A 16,229-nucleotide genomic window follows, 5' to 3' on the forward strand; every position below is an offset into this window, starting at 1 on the left:
CAGGGGCGCCTGGGTGGCTCAGTGGTTTAAGCCGCTGCCTTCGGCTCGGGTCATGATCTCAGGGTCCTGGGATCGAGCCCCACGTCGGGCTCTCTGCTCAGTGGGGAGCCTGCTTCCCCCTCTCTCTCTGCCTGCCTCTCTGCCTGATCTCTCTCTGTCTATCAAATAAATAAATAAATATCTTAAAAAAAAAAAAGATGCTGGACTCCAAATATGCAAAACCCAGATTGGAACAGACGTGAGACATGGAGTTCAAATGAGCCAGTCTCTGCAGAAACTGGAACTGTTTTCATCATACATGCTTTACTTTGAGGACTCATCAACAGAAACAAGAATGTATTCCACTAAAGATGGGTGACATGTCTGGAATGGCTTTTAGGGGACAAAAGTGGGCACAGAGGGGGAATGCATTGGCAAGGATTCTAACTGCCGCAAAGGAGAGGAACCCCCGTTCCCAAAAAGGCATCTTGATAGAAGATTTAAAACTGGAATCATTGACATTATGGTCTTACTACAACATGTAAATATCTAAAAGGTGGAGATTGTCATTATTCTGACCTTATGCAGCTTCCAGCCTAATGTCAGTCTGAGCTGATCACTCTAAGACAAGCGATTATCCTGTGGCTTGGGGAACACCCACCCGCTGCCCCCACATAATCGAAACCAGCAAGGCTGGGGAGGACTGGTATGCTGTTACTATACCAAGATGAAAGTGGCTGGCAAAGTGTGTCTGGTTTGGTAATTAGACCCCCTCATTACAGCTCTCAAAAGTAAAGCCAGACCCAGCAACTTTCTTTGACAGTAAAATATTCCTACCCTCTTCCAGGCGTGGATACCGATCTAAGCAGTGTATTGTTGATAGTAATAAAAGTATAAAATATACACATGTATATGTATAGAATATGTAGAAAGTAATGTATTGAAGATCAGAGAAAACTTAGGAAACGGAATATCCTATGATCTGAAAGACAGTCAGACAGCCTCAATTATGTACCTATGGATGAATGAATGGGGACCCGGTGCATCAATATGGACTCCATGCAGATGTGGGCAGAAAGGAAAAGAAGGGGCGCCTGGGTGGCTCAGTTGGTTGAGCGTCCGACTCTTGGTTTCAACGTGGGTCACCATCTAGATCTAGGGGTGGTGGGATTGAGCCCCGTGTCATACTCTCTGCTCAGTGCAGAGTCTACTTAAGATTCTCTCCGTCTATATGATGCTGAGTGAAATAAGCCAATCAGAGAAAGACAATTATCATATGATCTCCCTGATATGAGAAAGTTGAGAGGCAAAGTTGGGGGGTTTGGGGGAAGGGAAAAATGAAACAAGATGGGATCGGGAGGGAGACAAACCATAAGTGACTCTTAATCTCACAAAACATACTGAGGGTTGGAGGCGGGGGAGTGGTAGGAAGAGGGGGGTGGGGTTATGGACATTGGGGAGGGTGTGTGCTATGGTGAGTGCTGTGAAGTGTTTAAGCCTGATGATTCACAGACCTGTACCCGGAAGCTAATAGTATATTATATGTTAATAAAAAATTTAAAAAATTTTTAAAAATAAAGACAGGTAACACTCAAGGACACCTGGAACTTAAAAAAAAAAAAAAAAAAAAACACGGTTCTCTCCCTCTTCCTTTGCTCCTCCCCTTGCTCTCTCTCTCTCTCAAATAAATAAATTTTATTTTTTTAAAGATTTATTTATTTCTTTGACAGACATCACAAGTAGGCAGAGAGGCAGGCAGAGAGAGAGAGGAGGAAGCAGACTCCCTGCTGAGCAGAGAGCCTGATGCGGGTCTTGATCCCAGGACCTTGGGATCATGACCTGAGCCAAAGGCAGAGGTTTTAATCCACCCAGCCACCCAGGCAACCCCATCAAATAAATAAATTTTAAAAAAAGAAAGGAAAAGGAATATTTTGTAAATATTAAATATATGTTTGTATTTTATTTATACATATTTCAATTACTTTTAAAATGCTTTTACATTTTATAATATTTATGTATATTATATGCAATCTGCATGTTTATATGTATGCTATATATAATATGTTCACATTTTATTTATAAATATATATTTTAATACTCCTTTTTCTTCCTATCCATGTCTCTTTAAAGTCATCATGATGCAATATCCTGGGTCCCCATTCACTCATTCCCCCACTTTCTCCTATTCTTATACAATCAGACAAGGGAGATAAGATTGCAAACAATAGCATAGTATTTGTGGGTTTGTTTGTTTGTTTTTACGATTTTATTTATTTATTTGACATAGAGAGAGAGAAAGGGCACAAGCAGACAGAGCAGCGGGCGGAGGGAGAGAGAGAAGCAGGCTCACAGGACCCCTGGGATCATGACCTGAGCCCAAGGCAGACGCTTAACTGACCGAGCCACCCAGGCACCCCTTATTTGTGGTTTTTCAATTTGAGGATGTGCGGAGTGCTACAAAAGGGTAGCTATTGCCAAGACTGTGTCTCCACACATAGGAACAGGACATTTCCAATGATTCCGACTGTCTCTTTCTTCCTTCCTTTTTTTTTTTAATTAAAACAATAAAAAAAATTTTAAATAAACCTTACCCCCAATGTGAGCCTTGAACTCATAACTTGGACATCAAGAATTTCATGCTCTACTGACTAAGCCAGCCAGGTAACCCTCCACTTGTCTTCTTCTTTTTCTTATAAATTTTATTTATTTATTTATTTATTTATTTGAGAGAGAGAGAGAGAGAGTGAGAAAAGGTACCTGGAGGGTGGGGAGGGGAGAGGCAGAGGGAGAAGCAGACTCCCCAGTGAGCAGGGAGCCTGATGCAGGGCCAGATCCTAGGACTCTGGGATCATATCCTGAGCAGAAGGCAGACGCTTAACCCACTGAGCCACCCAGGCGCCCCACCCATTGTCCTTTTCAGGCCTGCAAGGAATTTATAGGCTGAAAATGTTTTTAAAAATTTTACAATTTTTTTTTTTTACCGACTAGTAAAGGAATCTAGTAGTTTGTAGAAAATATAGCAAAGCAGAAACGGGGAGTGGGAACATCTTCTATAACCCTTCCTCCACCGTGGCTATGAACAGCTGTTTCAGCCTAAGAGGTGGAGCTGAGTGAAATCTTCCAGGAGCAACAAATGTCCTCCAGTATTCTGGTGTCCGCTCCTCATTCCAAGAGCTCGTCATCCGTGCTCCCAAAGCCAGTGACACTTCCTAGGGCAGCTTTAGTCTTGGACAGAATTGGGAGCCCCTATAAAGTGAATGTTCAGGGGGGCTTCTGCCCAGATATACTCTGTTCCATCCAATCTGCTCCCCCAAATCAGAACTCGGAAAACAGCAGGTGTGATTTCACGGCAAAAGGAGGCTAAATGTAAATGTCCATCGCCTGAAGCTCATTCCCGCTAAGATGAGAATAAGGACTGTTTGATGTGTCTGCGGGGAGGAGGAGGGATGCCCAGCCCCACGAAGGAGAAAGACCAGACCGCTATCCAGGAATGAGCCCTTCTGAAGCCAGGCAGCCCCACTTGTTGTGACTCTTTTAAAGTCTAAATGGGTCCTGTTTCACTTTAAACACGGCTATTCTCTGAGCAAAAGCCACCTAAGTGGTGTTTGTCTCCCCCTCAGCCCCCCCGCCCCCCAGCAAAGGCGCTCTAGAAACCTCTGTCAAGTGGGAAAGCGGGTCCCGCCCAGCAGAGTCCCATCGCAGGCACCCTTCTGCGTCTCCCTCCTTCCCTTTTTGAAAACAACCTCTTTCTTTCACATCTCCTGACTGTTAACATTCACTCAGAATAGCAGGAAGCCTATTGGGCCAAAGTGTCCTGTTCCACAGGAGAATTTCTCATCGTTCCCCAGCACACAATGTTTCATCGCTTGTCTCCGGGTCCGAATTAGACACGGCTCTGAGGTCGCTGAACCTCCGATTGATTAAATCCCTCGCGTTGGCTCAGAGAAAGAGCGGTCCTGTGTATTTATTACAGAAAATTATCTGGTGTCTTTCAGATTTTTTTACAATGAACTTGTTCCCTTGTTTCCTGGGAATTCTTTGATATTCCAAAAAGCTTCTGGCACATTTTACATGAGAGTTTTCTAGCTTCTTCTTCCATAGAAACAGGAAGTTGACAGAAAGTCCCAAACATTTATTTTAGTTCCCAAAATTGGGATGGATGTCCCGCGGGTTCTAAAAATAGGAAAAGCCCTCCAACATTGGATTTTGTCTTTACCAAAAGGTTTAACAGATTTAAATTTAGTCTGAAATTTATCCACGACCCACCTGGTTGGGTTTGGAGGCATCTTTATGCTCATAAATATTCTTGGCTCTGAAAATACTACACCTGGAAAATGGCTCTATTTCCATTCCTGGACAGGATAAAATGAGTGTAACAACAACAAACATCGTTGACGATGGTAATATGCCTTTCACTGAACCACTGTGTTCTCTCTTTTATAACAGGAATTGCTGTATTAGCTCATCTATGGGTCCTATCCACCATGTTGCCTGTTTGCTTTTAATAATTTATTGAGGTGAAATCCTTTTTTTTTTAAGATTTTATTTATTTATTTGACAAAGATCACAAGTAGGCAGAGAGGCAGGCAGAGAGAGAGGAAGGGAAGCAGGCTCCTGGCTGAGCCCTAAGCGGGGCTCGATTCCAGGACCCTGAGATCATGACCTGAGCTGAAGGCAAAGGCTTTAACCCACTGAGCCATCCAGGCACCCCGAGGTGAAATTCTTATAAAATTAAAGTGTTTTCAAGGAAACTATTTCAAAGTGAACAATTCAGAGGCATTTACTCCATTCAGTGTTACGCAACCACCGTTTCTATCCCGTTCCAAAACATTTCCAGTATTGCAAAGCAAAACCCTGGGCGCATGAAGCAATTTCTCCCGGTTGCCTCCTTCCCCCAGCTCCTGGCACCCCCCTCATTCCTCCCACCCTTCCATCCCTCCCACCCTCCCCACCCCCGCCAGCCATCTGAGTTCTGTCGCTATGCGCTTATGTGTTCTGTCGCTATGCGCTTATGTGTTCTGGATCTTTAATGTAAATGAAACCATACAATATGTAGTCTTTTGTCTGGCGTGTTTTGCTTAGCGCCCTGGTTTGGAGGCTCACGCACCGTGAAGCTTATGTCAGAGCTTCCTTCCAGTTTATGGCTGAGTAGTTTTGTATATTATGTGCATGTATCCGTTTGTTTATCCATCGATGGATACTCAGGCTCATCCTACCTTTTAGCTATTATGAAGAGTCTTGCTATAAGCATGTTGGTACAGGTGCTTGTTCAAGTGCCCGTTTCAATCATTTTGCGTATATCCCTAAAAGTAAAATCGCTGGGTCATATGGTAATTCTATGTTTAACTTGTTGAAGAACTGCCAACTGCCTTCCACAGTGGCTGTACCATTTTACATCCCCAGTAGCAACGTTTGAGGGTTCCAACTTTCCAACATGCTTGCCAACACTTTTTCTTTTCTTTTCTTTTTTCTAATTATTGTTATGTGGGGGGCCTGGCCGGCTCCGTCAGAGGAGCACGTGACATTTCATCTTGGGCTGGTGAATTTGAGCCCCACACTGAGTGTAGAGATTACTTAAAAATGAAATCTTCTTAAACATAATATAAAAAAATAATTGTTATAGCTATCCTAGAGTCATTGCCTATTTTTCTAAATAAAGTTTTGTTGGAATATAGCCATGTCCCTTCCTTTACGTGTCTATGATGCTTTTGCAACCACGGCAGAGACTGTATGGCTCATAAACCTAAAATATTTACTATGTGGCCCTTTAAGAAAAAATTTTCTGTACTCTACTTTGGACAATTAGCCCTTCTTTTTAATTTGTCATTTTATTTGACAGCTCCCCAAAATGATACCAAATAGTATTGTGACCTTGGATGAGTTAGCTTATTTTTAGTCTTAAATTCCCTTATCTGCAAAAAGATACAGTAGGACTTGTTGATTTCCAGGTTCCCTTTTGGAACTTTATAATACTCGGAAAAACTATGATATTTCCAAGATGGGTGATTAATTTGCAGTTTATACTTTCTGTAGTCTGTAACTTGCTAGGCTTTCTTCTGGCTTAAGTTAATGGTTTCCTCACAATTCTCTTTGATCTATTCATCACACAAGCATAGGACAGTAGCCAGTTCCCAGCTCATGTTGTTCTTTCTCTGTAAGAAGTTCCAGTAATTTGGTGGGATTGTCTAGGAGGGTAAAGACACAGGAGCAAGTGAAAATCCCTGGCTCCTCTAGCAAGGAGAAAAGAAACCCTGTCAAAACCAAATGGCATCATTCATGGTTTCTTAAACACACAGCTGTGCCCAGTTTAAGACCAAGCCTTCTTTCTCTGGCTTCTCCACCTGGCATGGGGAGCCAAGAAGAAAATGAAAATGAAAAGAGAGGGAGCAGGGGCGCCTGGGTGGCTCAGTGGGTTAAGCCTCTGCCTTCGGGTCATGATCTCGGGGTCCTGGGATCGAGCCCCGCGTCAGGCTCTCTGCTCAGCGGGAAGCCTGCCTCCCTCTCTCTCTGCCTGCCTCTCTGCCTACCTGTGATCTCTCTCTCTCTCTGTCAAATAAATAAATAAAATCTTTAAAAAAAAAGAGAGAGAGAGAGAGATGGAGCAAAGGAGAGAACAGACTAGTTCATGGTATGTGAAATGCATGGTCAAGGAATGCTTCTGTTGGACGCCTTGCATTAATAACCTACTTACCCCCTTAGAAGACTGGAAGGGTGATCAAGATACTTGGCAGGCACCTCGATCTACCAGGAGTTGGGTGTGGACGAGACCCCAGGAAATACTGTAGCCCAGCCGCTCAGTTTCAAAAGGAAGAAAAAGAAATGCACCACCTGGCCCCTATTCCCTGGAGGAACTGGCTGCAGAACACGGGTAAGTCCCGCGTGCCCCAACTCCAGTCCAGGGAAAGGAGGTACACACGCCGACGGAAAAGCGGATGTTTTATAACTCATGGGATGAAATGTGTCAAGCAGCTGGGGAGTAAGGGGGATGTTCTGCTGGTCAGACCCTGCTGACCCCGGAATCAATGTTGCCTGCTGTGGTCAGGAAAGACCAGCCTGGTCCCCAGAGAACTGTAAAATATTCCTAAGTAATTCTTACCTTTGGGTCTCTAAGACGGTTTGCATGAAGCCTCACTGTGAATGGAGCACTGTGTTAAGGTTTACTCCTCAACAAGCTGTCATGAAATTGGGGAGCAAACTAGAAACCCTCTGGAGAGGGAGGGCTCAGAAGATGTGTGTCCAAGCCTCCACCCAAGGAACCAGGTGTTCTTGGCCCAGCACCGCTAGTGTCCCAACTCAGCCTTGTAGGACTCAGTTGAACCAACTTCCTGATATCAGGAAGGCCCACCTGTGCATCCCATGGGGTCCCGCCTGTGCTAGAATTGGGGTGACTGCTACTTGATGTGAAACTCTTGCTATTATTGTTGGAACAACCTCTAGCTCTGAAATTGCTCAAAGTTCATTTTTTCCCCCAGCTCTACTGAGGTATGATTTTTTTTTAAAGATTTTATTTATTTATTTGGCAGAGATCACAAGTGGGCAGAGAGGTGGCAGAGAGAGAGGGGGAAGCAGGCTCCCCACTGAGCAGAGAACCTGATGCGGGGCCTGATCCCAGGACTCTAGGATCATGACCCAAGCCAAAGGCAGAGGATCAACCCACTGCGCCACCCAGGCATCCCTAACACGATTTTTTAAATGTGTACAATGTGGTTTAATATATGTCTCTACTGTGAAGGGATTACCACAATGAAGTTAAAGAATATATCCACACCTCAAATAGTTACCCTTCTTTTTTTCAGACTTCATTTTTAAAATCCAAGGCCACAGGCTCCCTATTCTATGCGCCCTGAATCTCTTGCTGCTTCCACACCACACTTCTGCACAGTCTGTCTTCTCTGCTGGAAGGCACCAGTTCTAGATTTCCACCAACTTCTACAAATGCCTCGAGATTCAAGTCCCATACCACCTCCTCCAGGAAGTCTTCCCTGACCTCATGGTTTCTCCATCTCACTTTTACCACAGCATGGCCCATACCCTAACATGCTTTCCTGTTTACTTATCCTCCTTCCTAGCGAGTCAGCAAATCTCTGGAGGGTAGGCACTGGCTCTTCTACCCCTGCCTCCATTGTGTTTAGTTCCCTAGCGACTTGCAGCAGGCTCTCGATGACGGAGGAGATGAGGAAAGAGTGATCGTGGGGTGTCTGCCGCTCCCTCTGAGCATCCTCCCTGTGGAGGCTCTGGGAGGCGACTTCCCTCATGGGTGCTCTTTGGAAGAGGGCAGGCATTTATCCAGGACCCTGGGATCATGACTTGAGCTGAAGGCAGCCGCTTAATGACTGCGCCACTCAGGCGCCCCTTGGGCTGAGTTTTCATAGTCACCTCAATAACTTCTCTTCCATTCTCCCTCTGTCACCTATAGCAGAGGGGATGGGGCCACTGTCGCTCTTCCATAGTGTCTGAATGTAACTCCAGACAGCTACATGGCTCTCTCCTTAAACTCTCCCTGGGTCCCAGGCCCCAAGGGTCTGCAGTCCCCCCACCCTCCCCTTCCATAGCCAAGGTCCTTCCCGGACGCCTGATGCCACCTGCCACCGGAAGCCCTCTTTCCTGACTCTGGGCCTCCTATCTGTGGTTGTCGCTGTTTTGCCCTTCCTTGAGCCCCTTCAGACTCCCCCTGCAGCTCCAATTATGCCTTCTCTGTGAAGCTTTCCCCAGTCTTCCCAGGCTGAGTAACCGCCCCCTCCCACCAGTCTGCCATCTGGCAGCACCTCTGCCAGCCTCTAGTCCCGCCCCCTTGACTTCTCCCCAGTTGCAAGAGATCTGGGGGGGGGGGGGCGAGGGGGGCCGGCTTTACTCACCTCTGGAGCCCTGACAGCTAACACACCGATGAGCAAGAGAATTGCCTTTTCCATGGATGTCTAAGCCAACTGGGTCTTTGGGTCTTCCTGAAGCAGGCATTACTACTGTGGGGGTTAAGGGAGCGAAGGGGCAGGACAGGAGCCGAGCTGCGTGTTCTTCTTGGTTGGAAGTCAAACACAAACATAGTCAGCTATGTATCTGCTAATTGTGCGTGCAAAACATCCGCATATTAAGCCCATTCAGCTTGGGCATTGGTCCTGTTAGCCGGGAGGGCTGAGCGGGCAAGTCTGGGTGACAGTAGCAGCTGGGCGGGAAGGGAGGGCAACAGCTGGTGAGGAAGGGGCGGGCAGGACTTGGCAGATTTACCACACTCCTGGCCCTGCTCAGCTGCTGGGCGGCTGTCACCGAGCAGGAGCCCAGGCTTATTCTGGCAGGACACGTTAGTCTCCCCTTCCTGGCCGACACCTTCTGGGAAGCATTCTGGTATAACAGAAGAGATGGGCTTCAGAGCTGCGGAGACCCGGGACCAAATCCCAGCTCAGCCACTGCTGGCTGTGCGATCTCAAGCAAGTTACTTAACCTCTCTGATCTTCAGACTCCTCTTCCAAAAAAAAAAAAAAAAAAGAAAGAAAGAAATTTAAAAAAAAAAAAACATTATTTCTCAGGATTCTTTATTCCTAGAGAAAATGCTTTTTGAGTCCTCATCTGTATCATCTCTTCACTAGTCAATAGGAATAGACAAGTCTTTAAATATTAGTTTCTTTTCTTCTATTTATTTCCTAAGCCAAGCCCAGAATCCTTCAAGAAATCCCCTTCATTCTTTCTTTCCTCCGGTGCCCATTATATTTCCTCCAAGGAAGGTCATCTAATAATAATAGTAACACCTAATGCTTGTCATGTACTTACTACGTGCTAGGCACTCTCTGAAGGAATTACATATATTTACTAATTTAATGCTCCTAACACAAAGAGATTGGGAGTTTACAAGCAAGGTAAGGGAGGTACGGAGAGAGGAGGGATCTGTCAAGGTCAGGCGGCTAGCAGATAATGAAGCTGGAATTTGAACCTGAGCATCCCAGTTCCAGCCCCTAGTGGGAGCCAGAGGGCCTAGAGTTCAGTCCATCTGGAGGATACCATGTCCGCATAGCTCTCTCCGCAGTCCCTTCTTTTCTCTCTTCTTCTCAACTGAAGAAACTCAAGGTCACTTTGGGCAGGGTTAGATGCCAGGCTCAGAGTTTCCCAACTACTTATGGCATTTGTCCTGAGCCCCATTCCTGTGCCCTTCCTCTGAACTGGGCAACACCGGACACTCAAAGGCAAATGGCTGAAACTAGTCACCTTACTGAGTAAGCCATTTCTATGACTTTATCCTTCTAGTTGTAACAATGATTGGAAGGTACCTGATCTAATGGTTAAAAAAAAAAATTTCCATTAGATACCATGATGTTTGTTTTCATGTAATTAATACCGATCTGAAAAGCATTCTTTGTTTTTGCTAGTGTTTCAATTTCTGCCCCCATAAATATTTGTGCTGTTGTCTTAGTTTCAATGAGCTTTTGCTGTTTTCCTTGGACTGGGTTTTTCCGATGGGACGGGGGATGGAGTGTTTACAGTCATCTTCAGAGCTTTGCATCCAAACCGCAGTAGCCACAGCTCTGAGATGACATCCATGTACAGTCAAAACAAGCCTGGGGTGAGCCCCGTGAGCTCTGCAGTGCTGTGTCTCAGCGGCAGGGTGACCCTGAAGCTGAAGACACCCGGGGGCAGCCATTCCAAGGAGGAACAGCAGGAACAAACCCATCACTGAATCTTCGTGAACTTCGCTCTTGAATTGACTGAGGTTCCCACAACCCAGAACAGAAGTCTAGGGAAGAATGCTTTCTTGTCTCAAGGGGGTCCACGTGCCACAAGATAAGTCAGTAGGTGGCCTGGAGAAATTGGAGCATGAGTTTACAGAGTGTGGTGTGGGTGATGGGACCTCACAGGAAGAAAACTTAGCAGATAGAAAATTTCCCAGCTCCCCTGTATAAGTCGGTAAATTCTTTGTTTTGATTTCCTCTTCTATAAAATGGGAATAAGAATACTTGTCTTGCTTTTCCCCCAGCGATCAAATCGATCAACTGTAAAGTGACCAAATCGAACAACTGTAAAGTGCAAACTGTAAAGTGCTCTGGAAATGTGATCAATTATATTATCATTATTCTGTAATGTTTATAATAAAGGAAGTGGCATTTCCCCAGAACAGCATTTATTGTATATAACAGAGATTTCCACTAAAATGCAACAGAAAAAGAAATGATACAATTCTTATGAGAAACATCTATTTGCATTTTCAAACCTAGGGAAAGAGAGACAGCTTGGCAAACATAATAACAGAACAACAAAACATAGCAAGGTAGTGTAGTGATGGGTGCAGGGGACTTCCCATGGACACCATCCCGAAGTGCTCCAGACACACGAGGAGGGGGAGGCCAATGAAATGTGCACCACGGAAGAGCCAACTCCTCTGTGTGCACAAGGTGGGATCAGACTCAGTCACTGGGGCTCCTGCCCTAGGGTAAGGGGAGCTCAATGTTAGAGCGTGCTGCGGACTAAATTGTGTCTCGCATGTGTGTATGTATATTGAAGTCCCAACCCTACAGTGTGGCAACACTTGGAAATAAGGTCTTTGGGAGGTAATTAAGGTTAAATGAGGACATGAGGATGGAGTCCTAATCCACTAGGACTGGTGGCTTTAGAAAAAGAAGAGCTCTCCTGCTCCTCCCCCTCACCCTGCTCACCCCCCCCCCCAAGAAAAAAGGCCACATGAGGACAAAGCAGACATCTGCAAATAAGGAAGAGAGCTGTCACCAGAACCCAAACCCTGCTGGAACTTTCATCTGACTTCCAGCCTCCCCAACGGTAAGAAAATAAATTTCACCCATCTGTGATGTTTCGATATGGCAGCCCCAGAAGACTGGGGCATTGGCAATGTCTTCATTATTCTTTTAAAACTAAAAAGAAAATCAAGTTTTTCTTTAAAATGCACTAATCTCAGGGTGCCCGGGTGGCTCAGTCAGTTGAGCGTCTGCCTTTGGCTTGGGTCTTGGTCCTGGGGTCCCTGGATCAAGTCTCCTGTAAGGCTCCCTGCCCAGTAGGGAGTCTGCTTCTCCCTCTCCCTTTGCCCCTTCCCCTACTCATGCTCTTGCTTTCTCAAATAAATAAACAAATCTTAAGAAAAATTTAAAATACATTGACCTCTCCAATTTCTACCCATATACTCAATAAAAATGAGGAAAAAGAAAACCAAAAAAACACAATTCCAGTGGAAAAGTCTTACGGGGTAACCTTTTGTCTCAAGGTGATCTCCTAGAGAAGAGCATGGTACTCTGCCCACCCAATTCTTCTCAGAACCAGTCTACTTTTTTTAAAAGCTCACAAAATCAGGGGCACCTGGCTGGCTCAGTTGGAAGAGCATGGGGCTCTTGATCTCGGGGTCATGAATTCAAGCTTCACATTGGGATTAGAGAGGACTTAAGTAAAATTAAGTAATTTTTACTTAGGTAAAAATTAAAAAAAAAAAAACCAAAACATTAAAAAGTTCACAAAATCGGGAACGCCAGGATAGCCAAGGATCGTACGTGTTATGGGGTCTAGTCGTGCACCCACGTTACCATTTCAATCCCTTAGTGGACAGACTGGAAACTCACACGTTGGATTCTGATCACCGGAGGTCATAGCATGGTCTTCTTGTTGCTTGGCTATGGAACTCTCGAGAAACTTGAGAAATCTCCAAATGCCAGTCTTATCTGTGAAACAGGAGCAATAATCCTAATAGCCTCCAGCTTCCACCTGTTGTAAAGAAACAAAATAACGTAGCCCAGGGTAGTGTCTGGCACCCAGTGAGGGCCCAGTTAATGTTAACTTATTACTCTCTATCTCAGAAAAGTCAGACCCAGGATTAAAAAAAAAAAAAAAAAAAAAAACTGTGCGATGGAGCTAAAGCTCCAGACCTCCCATTAGAGCGTCCACCCCACTCCTCCACGCCTGCCAATTAGTTATCTACGGAACTGTAAAGCCAATTAACAGAGAATCAGAGTGAGGGGAGGAAAAGTGTTCAAAGAGAATGAATAGAATTAATTTAATGAAGTCCCATTCAGGAAATCCTTTCACTCAGGACAAGCGAAGCCATTGTCTACATGACACTGAAAGGTATTATTTATGTAAATGTGCTTTGCAGCTCCACGCAGTGAGCCTGGCACCGTTGCTCCAGTATTGTGCAAAGCAATGGCAGCAGAGAGGCTGGCACGGTGTGGGACGCGTCCCCAACTTGAAGAACGGGTGACCCTGGAGGATGCAGAGGACGCACCCTAGGCCACAGGGCACCAACATGGCCCAGCTTCCCAGAGCACCAATTTTACGAAGCAAAAGGCAAAGATCTACACGAATTGTAAGGCAATGTCTAATACCTGAAAGAACTTTCTGGCATGCCATGTTCTGGTTCTGGCTGCGCCTCCAGTTCCACAGGGGCTGAGACCTGGGCTCTGCCAGGGAACTCTGGGGCAGGGGGACAGACTAGCACCGGAAGGAGAGGCAACCTCGCCACTGGCCTTGCCACCCCAGCAGCCTCCCGCTTTCCCGCAGAGTGATCTTTGTCAGATGGGACAGGCTCAGCCTCTCCTCCACGAGGAAACACCTTCCACACCTCCCTTGGGCTGCTGGAGTGAAGTCCATGTTTCTTTAATTTGCCACGATGCCCTGAAGCCTGACTCCCTACACCCATTCATTCATTCATTCTTTCATTTAACAGAGAGAGCACTTGCGGGGGAGAGAGGAGCAGCAGGCAGTGGGAGAGGGAGCAGCAGGCTCCCCGCTGAGCACAGAGGCCCGTGGGGGACTCCATCCCAGGACCCTGGTTCAAGACCTGAGCCAGCCAGGGGTCCCTCCCCACAGCCTTTTAAGTCTTTGACATCCCTCGGCTGCTCAAACACACCTCCTTCCCTCCACCCCTCAGCATCCAACCCCCCTTCTCCAACAGTCACTCCCTGTTCTTCCCGGGCTCCCCGCCCCCAGTGCAAAACCTTGACTGTCTGAGAGTTCATTTACAACCCCCTCCAGTGCAAAGCTTCTCCCCGGACCCTCCACCCCAGCAGGTGCTCAGAACGCCAAGGGAAGTGCGCACACCGCCACCACCTAACTGCCAGGATTCACCGGCGACACAAATTTGTATTTAACCGGGTGTGGGAAGGCGCTGACTACGATTTGGCTCTCATTCGCTTTTCCAGTTTGCCCAGAAGGTTTCTTGACGAGGTTTGCGCTGCTCTTTGGAAATGAAATCTCAGCAGATTTCATTTCCAAACAATTAAAACAGGAAGTGAAATTCTCAAGGGCGCTCCACTGTGACAAAAGTCACATTACGAAACCCAAGCGTCCTCATCTGTTAGGTGGCTCCCGCGCCCAGGGCAGCGTGACTTTCCGGGACTCCCGCAGTCAAGACTCCCTTGAAATTCACTGAAAGAGGCTCTCACCGCATCTATTTCACCCGCTGCCAGGCAAAGCGGGCTGAGGGTTCTGAATGCCAAAGCAAGCCCCTGTAGACGCTGAGTCAGGTCGTGGGAAGAAGGGGCTGCAGGGAGCCAGGCGGGAGCCCAGCAGCAGCTTGGAAGACACAAAAGTGTTTCCTTTATTGAAAAAACAAAAACAGAAAGTTTTGTGGAGGAAGTTTTGTGTCCCCAGGCAAGTTCCGACTACACCAGAATAGCTGAGCTAAGCTCAGCCCGCCTCTTCCAGGAGGGAGAAGAGAGGGGCTGTCTTCCCCGCATGCCAGGGCCCAAGGAACGGACCCAGGGGGGGTTCTGTCCACCTCAGAAACAACACAGCACCCCAAGGAATCTAGCAAAAACAGACTTGCCCTCAGGGCATCACCAATTCTCAGTGCTTCTGGTTTTGTCTGATCGTGTTCATGTCTTTATTTGTTGCTGTTTTGTTTTTCCGGGGAGGTGAACAGTCGTCAAAGAACAAATGAACTGAGAAAAAGAAGTCAATGGCCAGGCTGGGGTAGGGGGGGGTGGGAGGGTTGGGGTGGGGGCACAGGCATGGGCTTGAGCCAGCAAGCAGTGAGAGGTTGACGTGGAGCTTGTTTTCTTCGGTTCTTACAAATAGGCTCATGATTTGTGCCGTCATGAACTCTGCAACGGGCTGTTCATTGTATTGTTGTCGTTTGTTTTGTCATCCATGCGTTCATCTGACATTGCATGGGAAGTCACCTACGGGGGCGCCTGGGTGGCTCGGTGGGTTAAGCCTCTGCCTTGGGCTCAGGTCTTGATCTCAGGGTTCTGGGATCTGGGATCGACTGGCATTGGGCTCTCTGCTCAGCAGGGAGCCCACTTCCCCTCCTACCCGCCCCCACCTGCCTCTCTGCCTACTTGTGATCTCTGTCAAATAAATAAATAAAATCCTTACCAAAAAGAAAGAAAGAAAGAAAGAAAGAAAGTCACCTACTAACAATGATAATAGTTCTTAGACCTTCGTGCTTCAGTCACCCCAAGACTTACCAAATGCAGAAGTGGCCCCAGAATCCCAGAGCTTCGGGTGTGGAATGGTATAGCAATGGACAGGCGCTGGAATTTGCATTTCTTAAAAACTCCCAGGTACTGCACGTGTCGCCAGCACTAGGAACACAGTTTGAGAAGCCTTGCCTGAAAACACCCACCATCAAATCCCTAGAAAGCCCAGAAGTTAGGTGATGCTCAAGAATTACTCCGTAAACTGAATTGAAGCTACTTTGAAACAATCCTGGACTCCCAGAGGTAACAGGCCGGCTTGTGCAAGTATTTATACGTTTTCTCTGCTGAGACAGACGCAACCGTGCAAGAACAATTTGATAGAGCACAGTGGTCTCATTGTACAGCAGATATTAGGTGGAGAACAGAATTTGCAACTGACTTAGTGGTGAGTTGACTTAGCTACGGACATCCTGGGAATTATTAAGAAAAATAGGAAAATTATTTTCTCATTTTTACCACTTACCCCTGCAGGTACTTCCTTCTTCTCTTTCCCTCTTCTTCAATCTCCTCTCTCCGCCCTCCTCCTCCCCTACCGTCCCTCTTCCCCACCCTCCCCTTCTCCACCCTCCCTCCTCCACCCTTCCCTCTTTTCCACTCTCTCCCTGCTCCACCCTCCCCTACTTCTCCACCCTCCCCTTTTCTCCACCCTCCCTCCTTCTTCACCGCCCCCCCCCTTTCCCACCATCTCCACAAGGCTATCAGTGAATATTTGTACAAATACTTCGAGTTCTTTGGAAGAGAGAGGCTGCATTGTTGCCAAATGAAATAAATAATTTCTCTCTGTTTTTCTTTAAGAAGGTAGGTTGGACAATATTATATTAAAAAAAAATAAAGAACCCCCTGAATTTG

General features: G+C 46.5%; 2 long non-coding RNA genes across 2 annotated transcripts in view; both read right to left on the reverse strand.

Annotated features, from left to right (window-relative positions):
• LOC132023916 (uncharacterized) overlaps positions 1-9,567 on the reverse strand; it is a 31,389-nt gene extending 21,822 nt beyond the window's left edge. Inside the window, exon 1 of the long non-coding RNA XR_009406093.1 lies at positions 8,835-9,567. This is a non-coding gene — a long non-coding RNA (uncharacterized LOC132023916). The remainder of the gene's footprint in view (positions 1-8,834) is intronic.
• Positions 9,568-10,330: 763 nt separating this feature from the next.
• Positions 10,331-15,919, reverse strand: LOC132023915 (uncharacterized). Its single transcript, XR_009406092.1, has 4 exons — positions 15,844-15,919; positions 15,369-15,485; positions 12,525-12,666; positions 10,331-11,387 (listed from the first exon to the last, which is right to left on the reverse strand). It is a non-coding gene; the product is annotated as an uncharacterized LOC132023915 (long non-coding RNA).
• Between the last annotated feature and the right edge of the window lie 310 nt (positions 15,920-16,229).

The sequence above is a fragment of the Mustela nigripes genome, chromosome 8 (genome assembly GCF_022355385.1).
Source record: "Mustela nigripes isolate SB6536 chromosome 8, MUSNIG.SB6536, whole genome shotgun sequence".
Taxonomy (NCBI): domain Eukaryota; kingdom Metazoa; phylum Chordata; class Mammalia; order Carnivora; family Mustelidae; genus Mustela; species Mustela nigripes.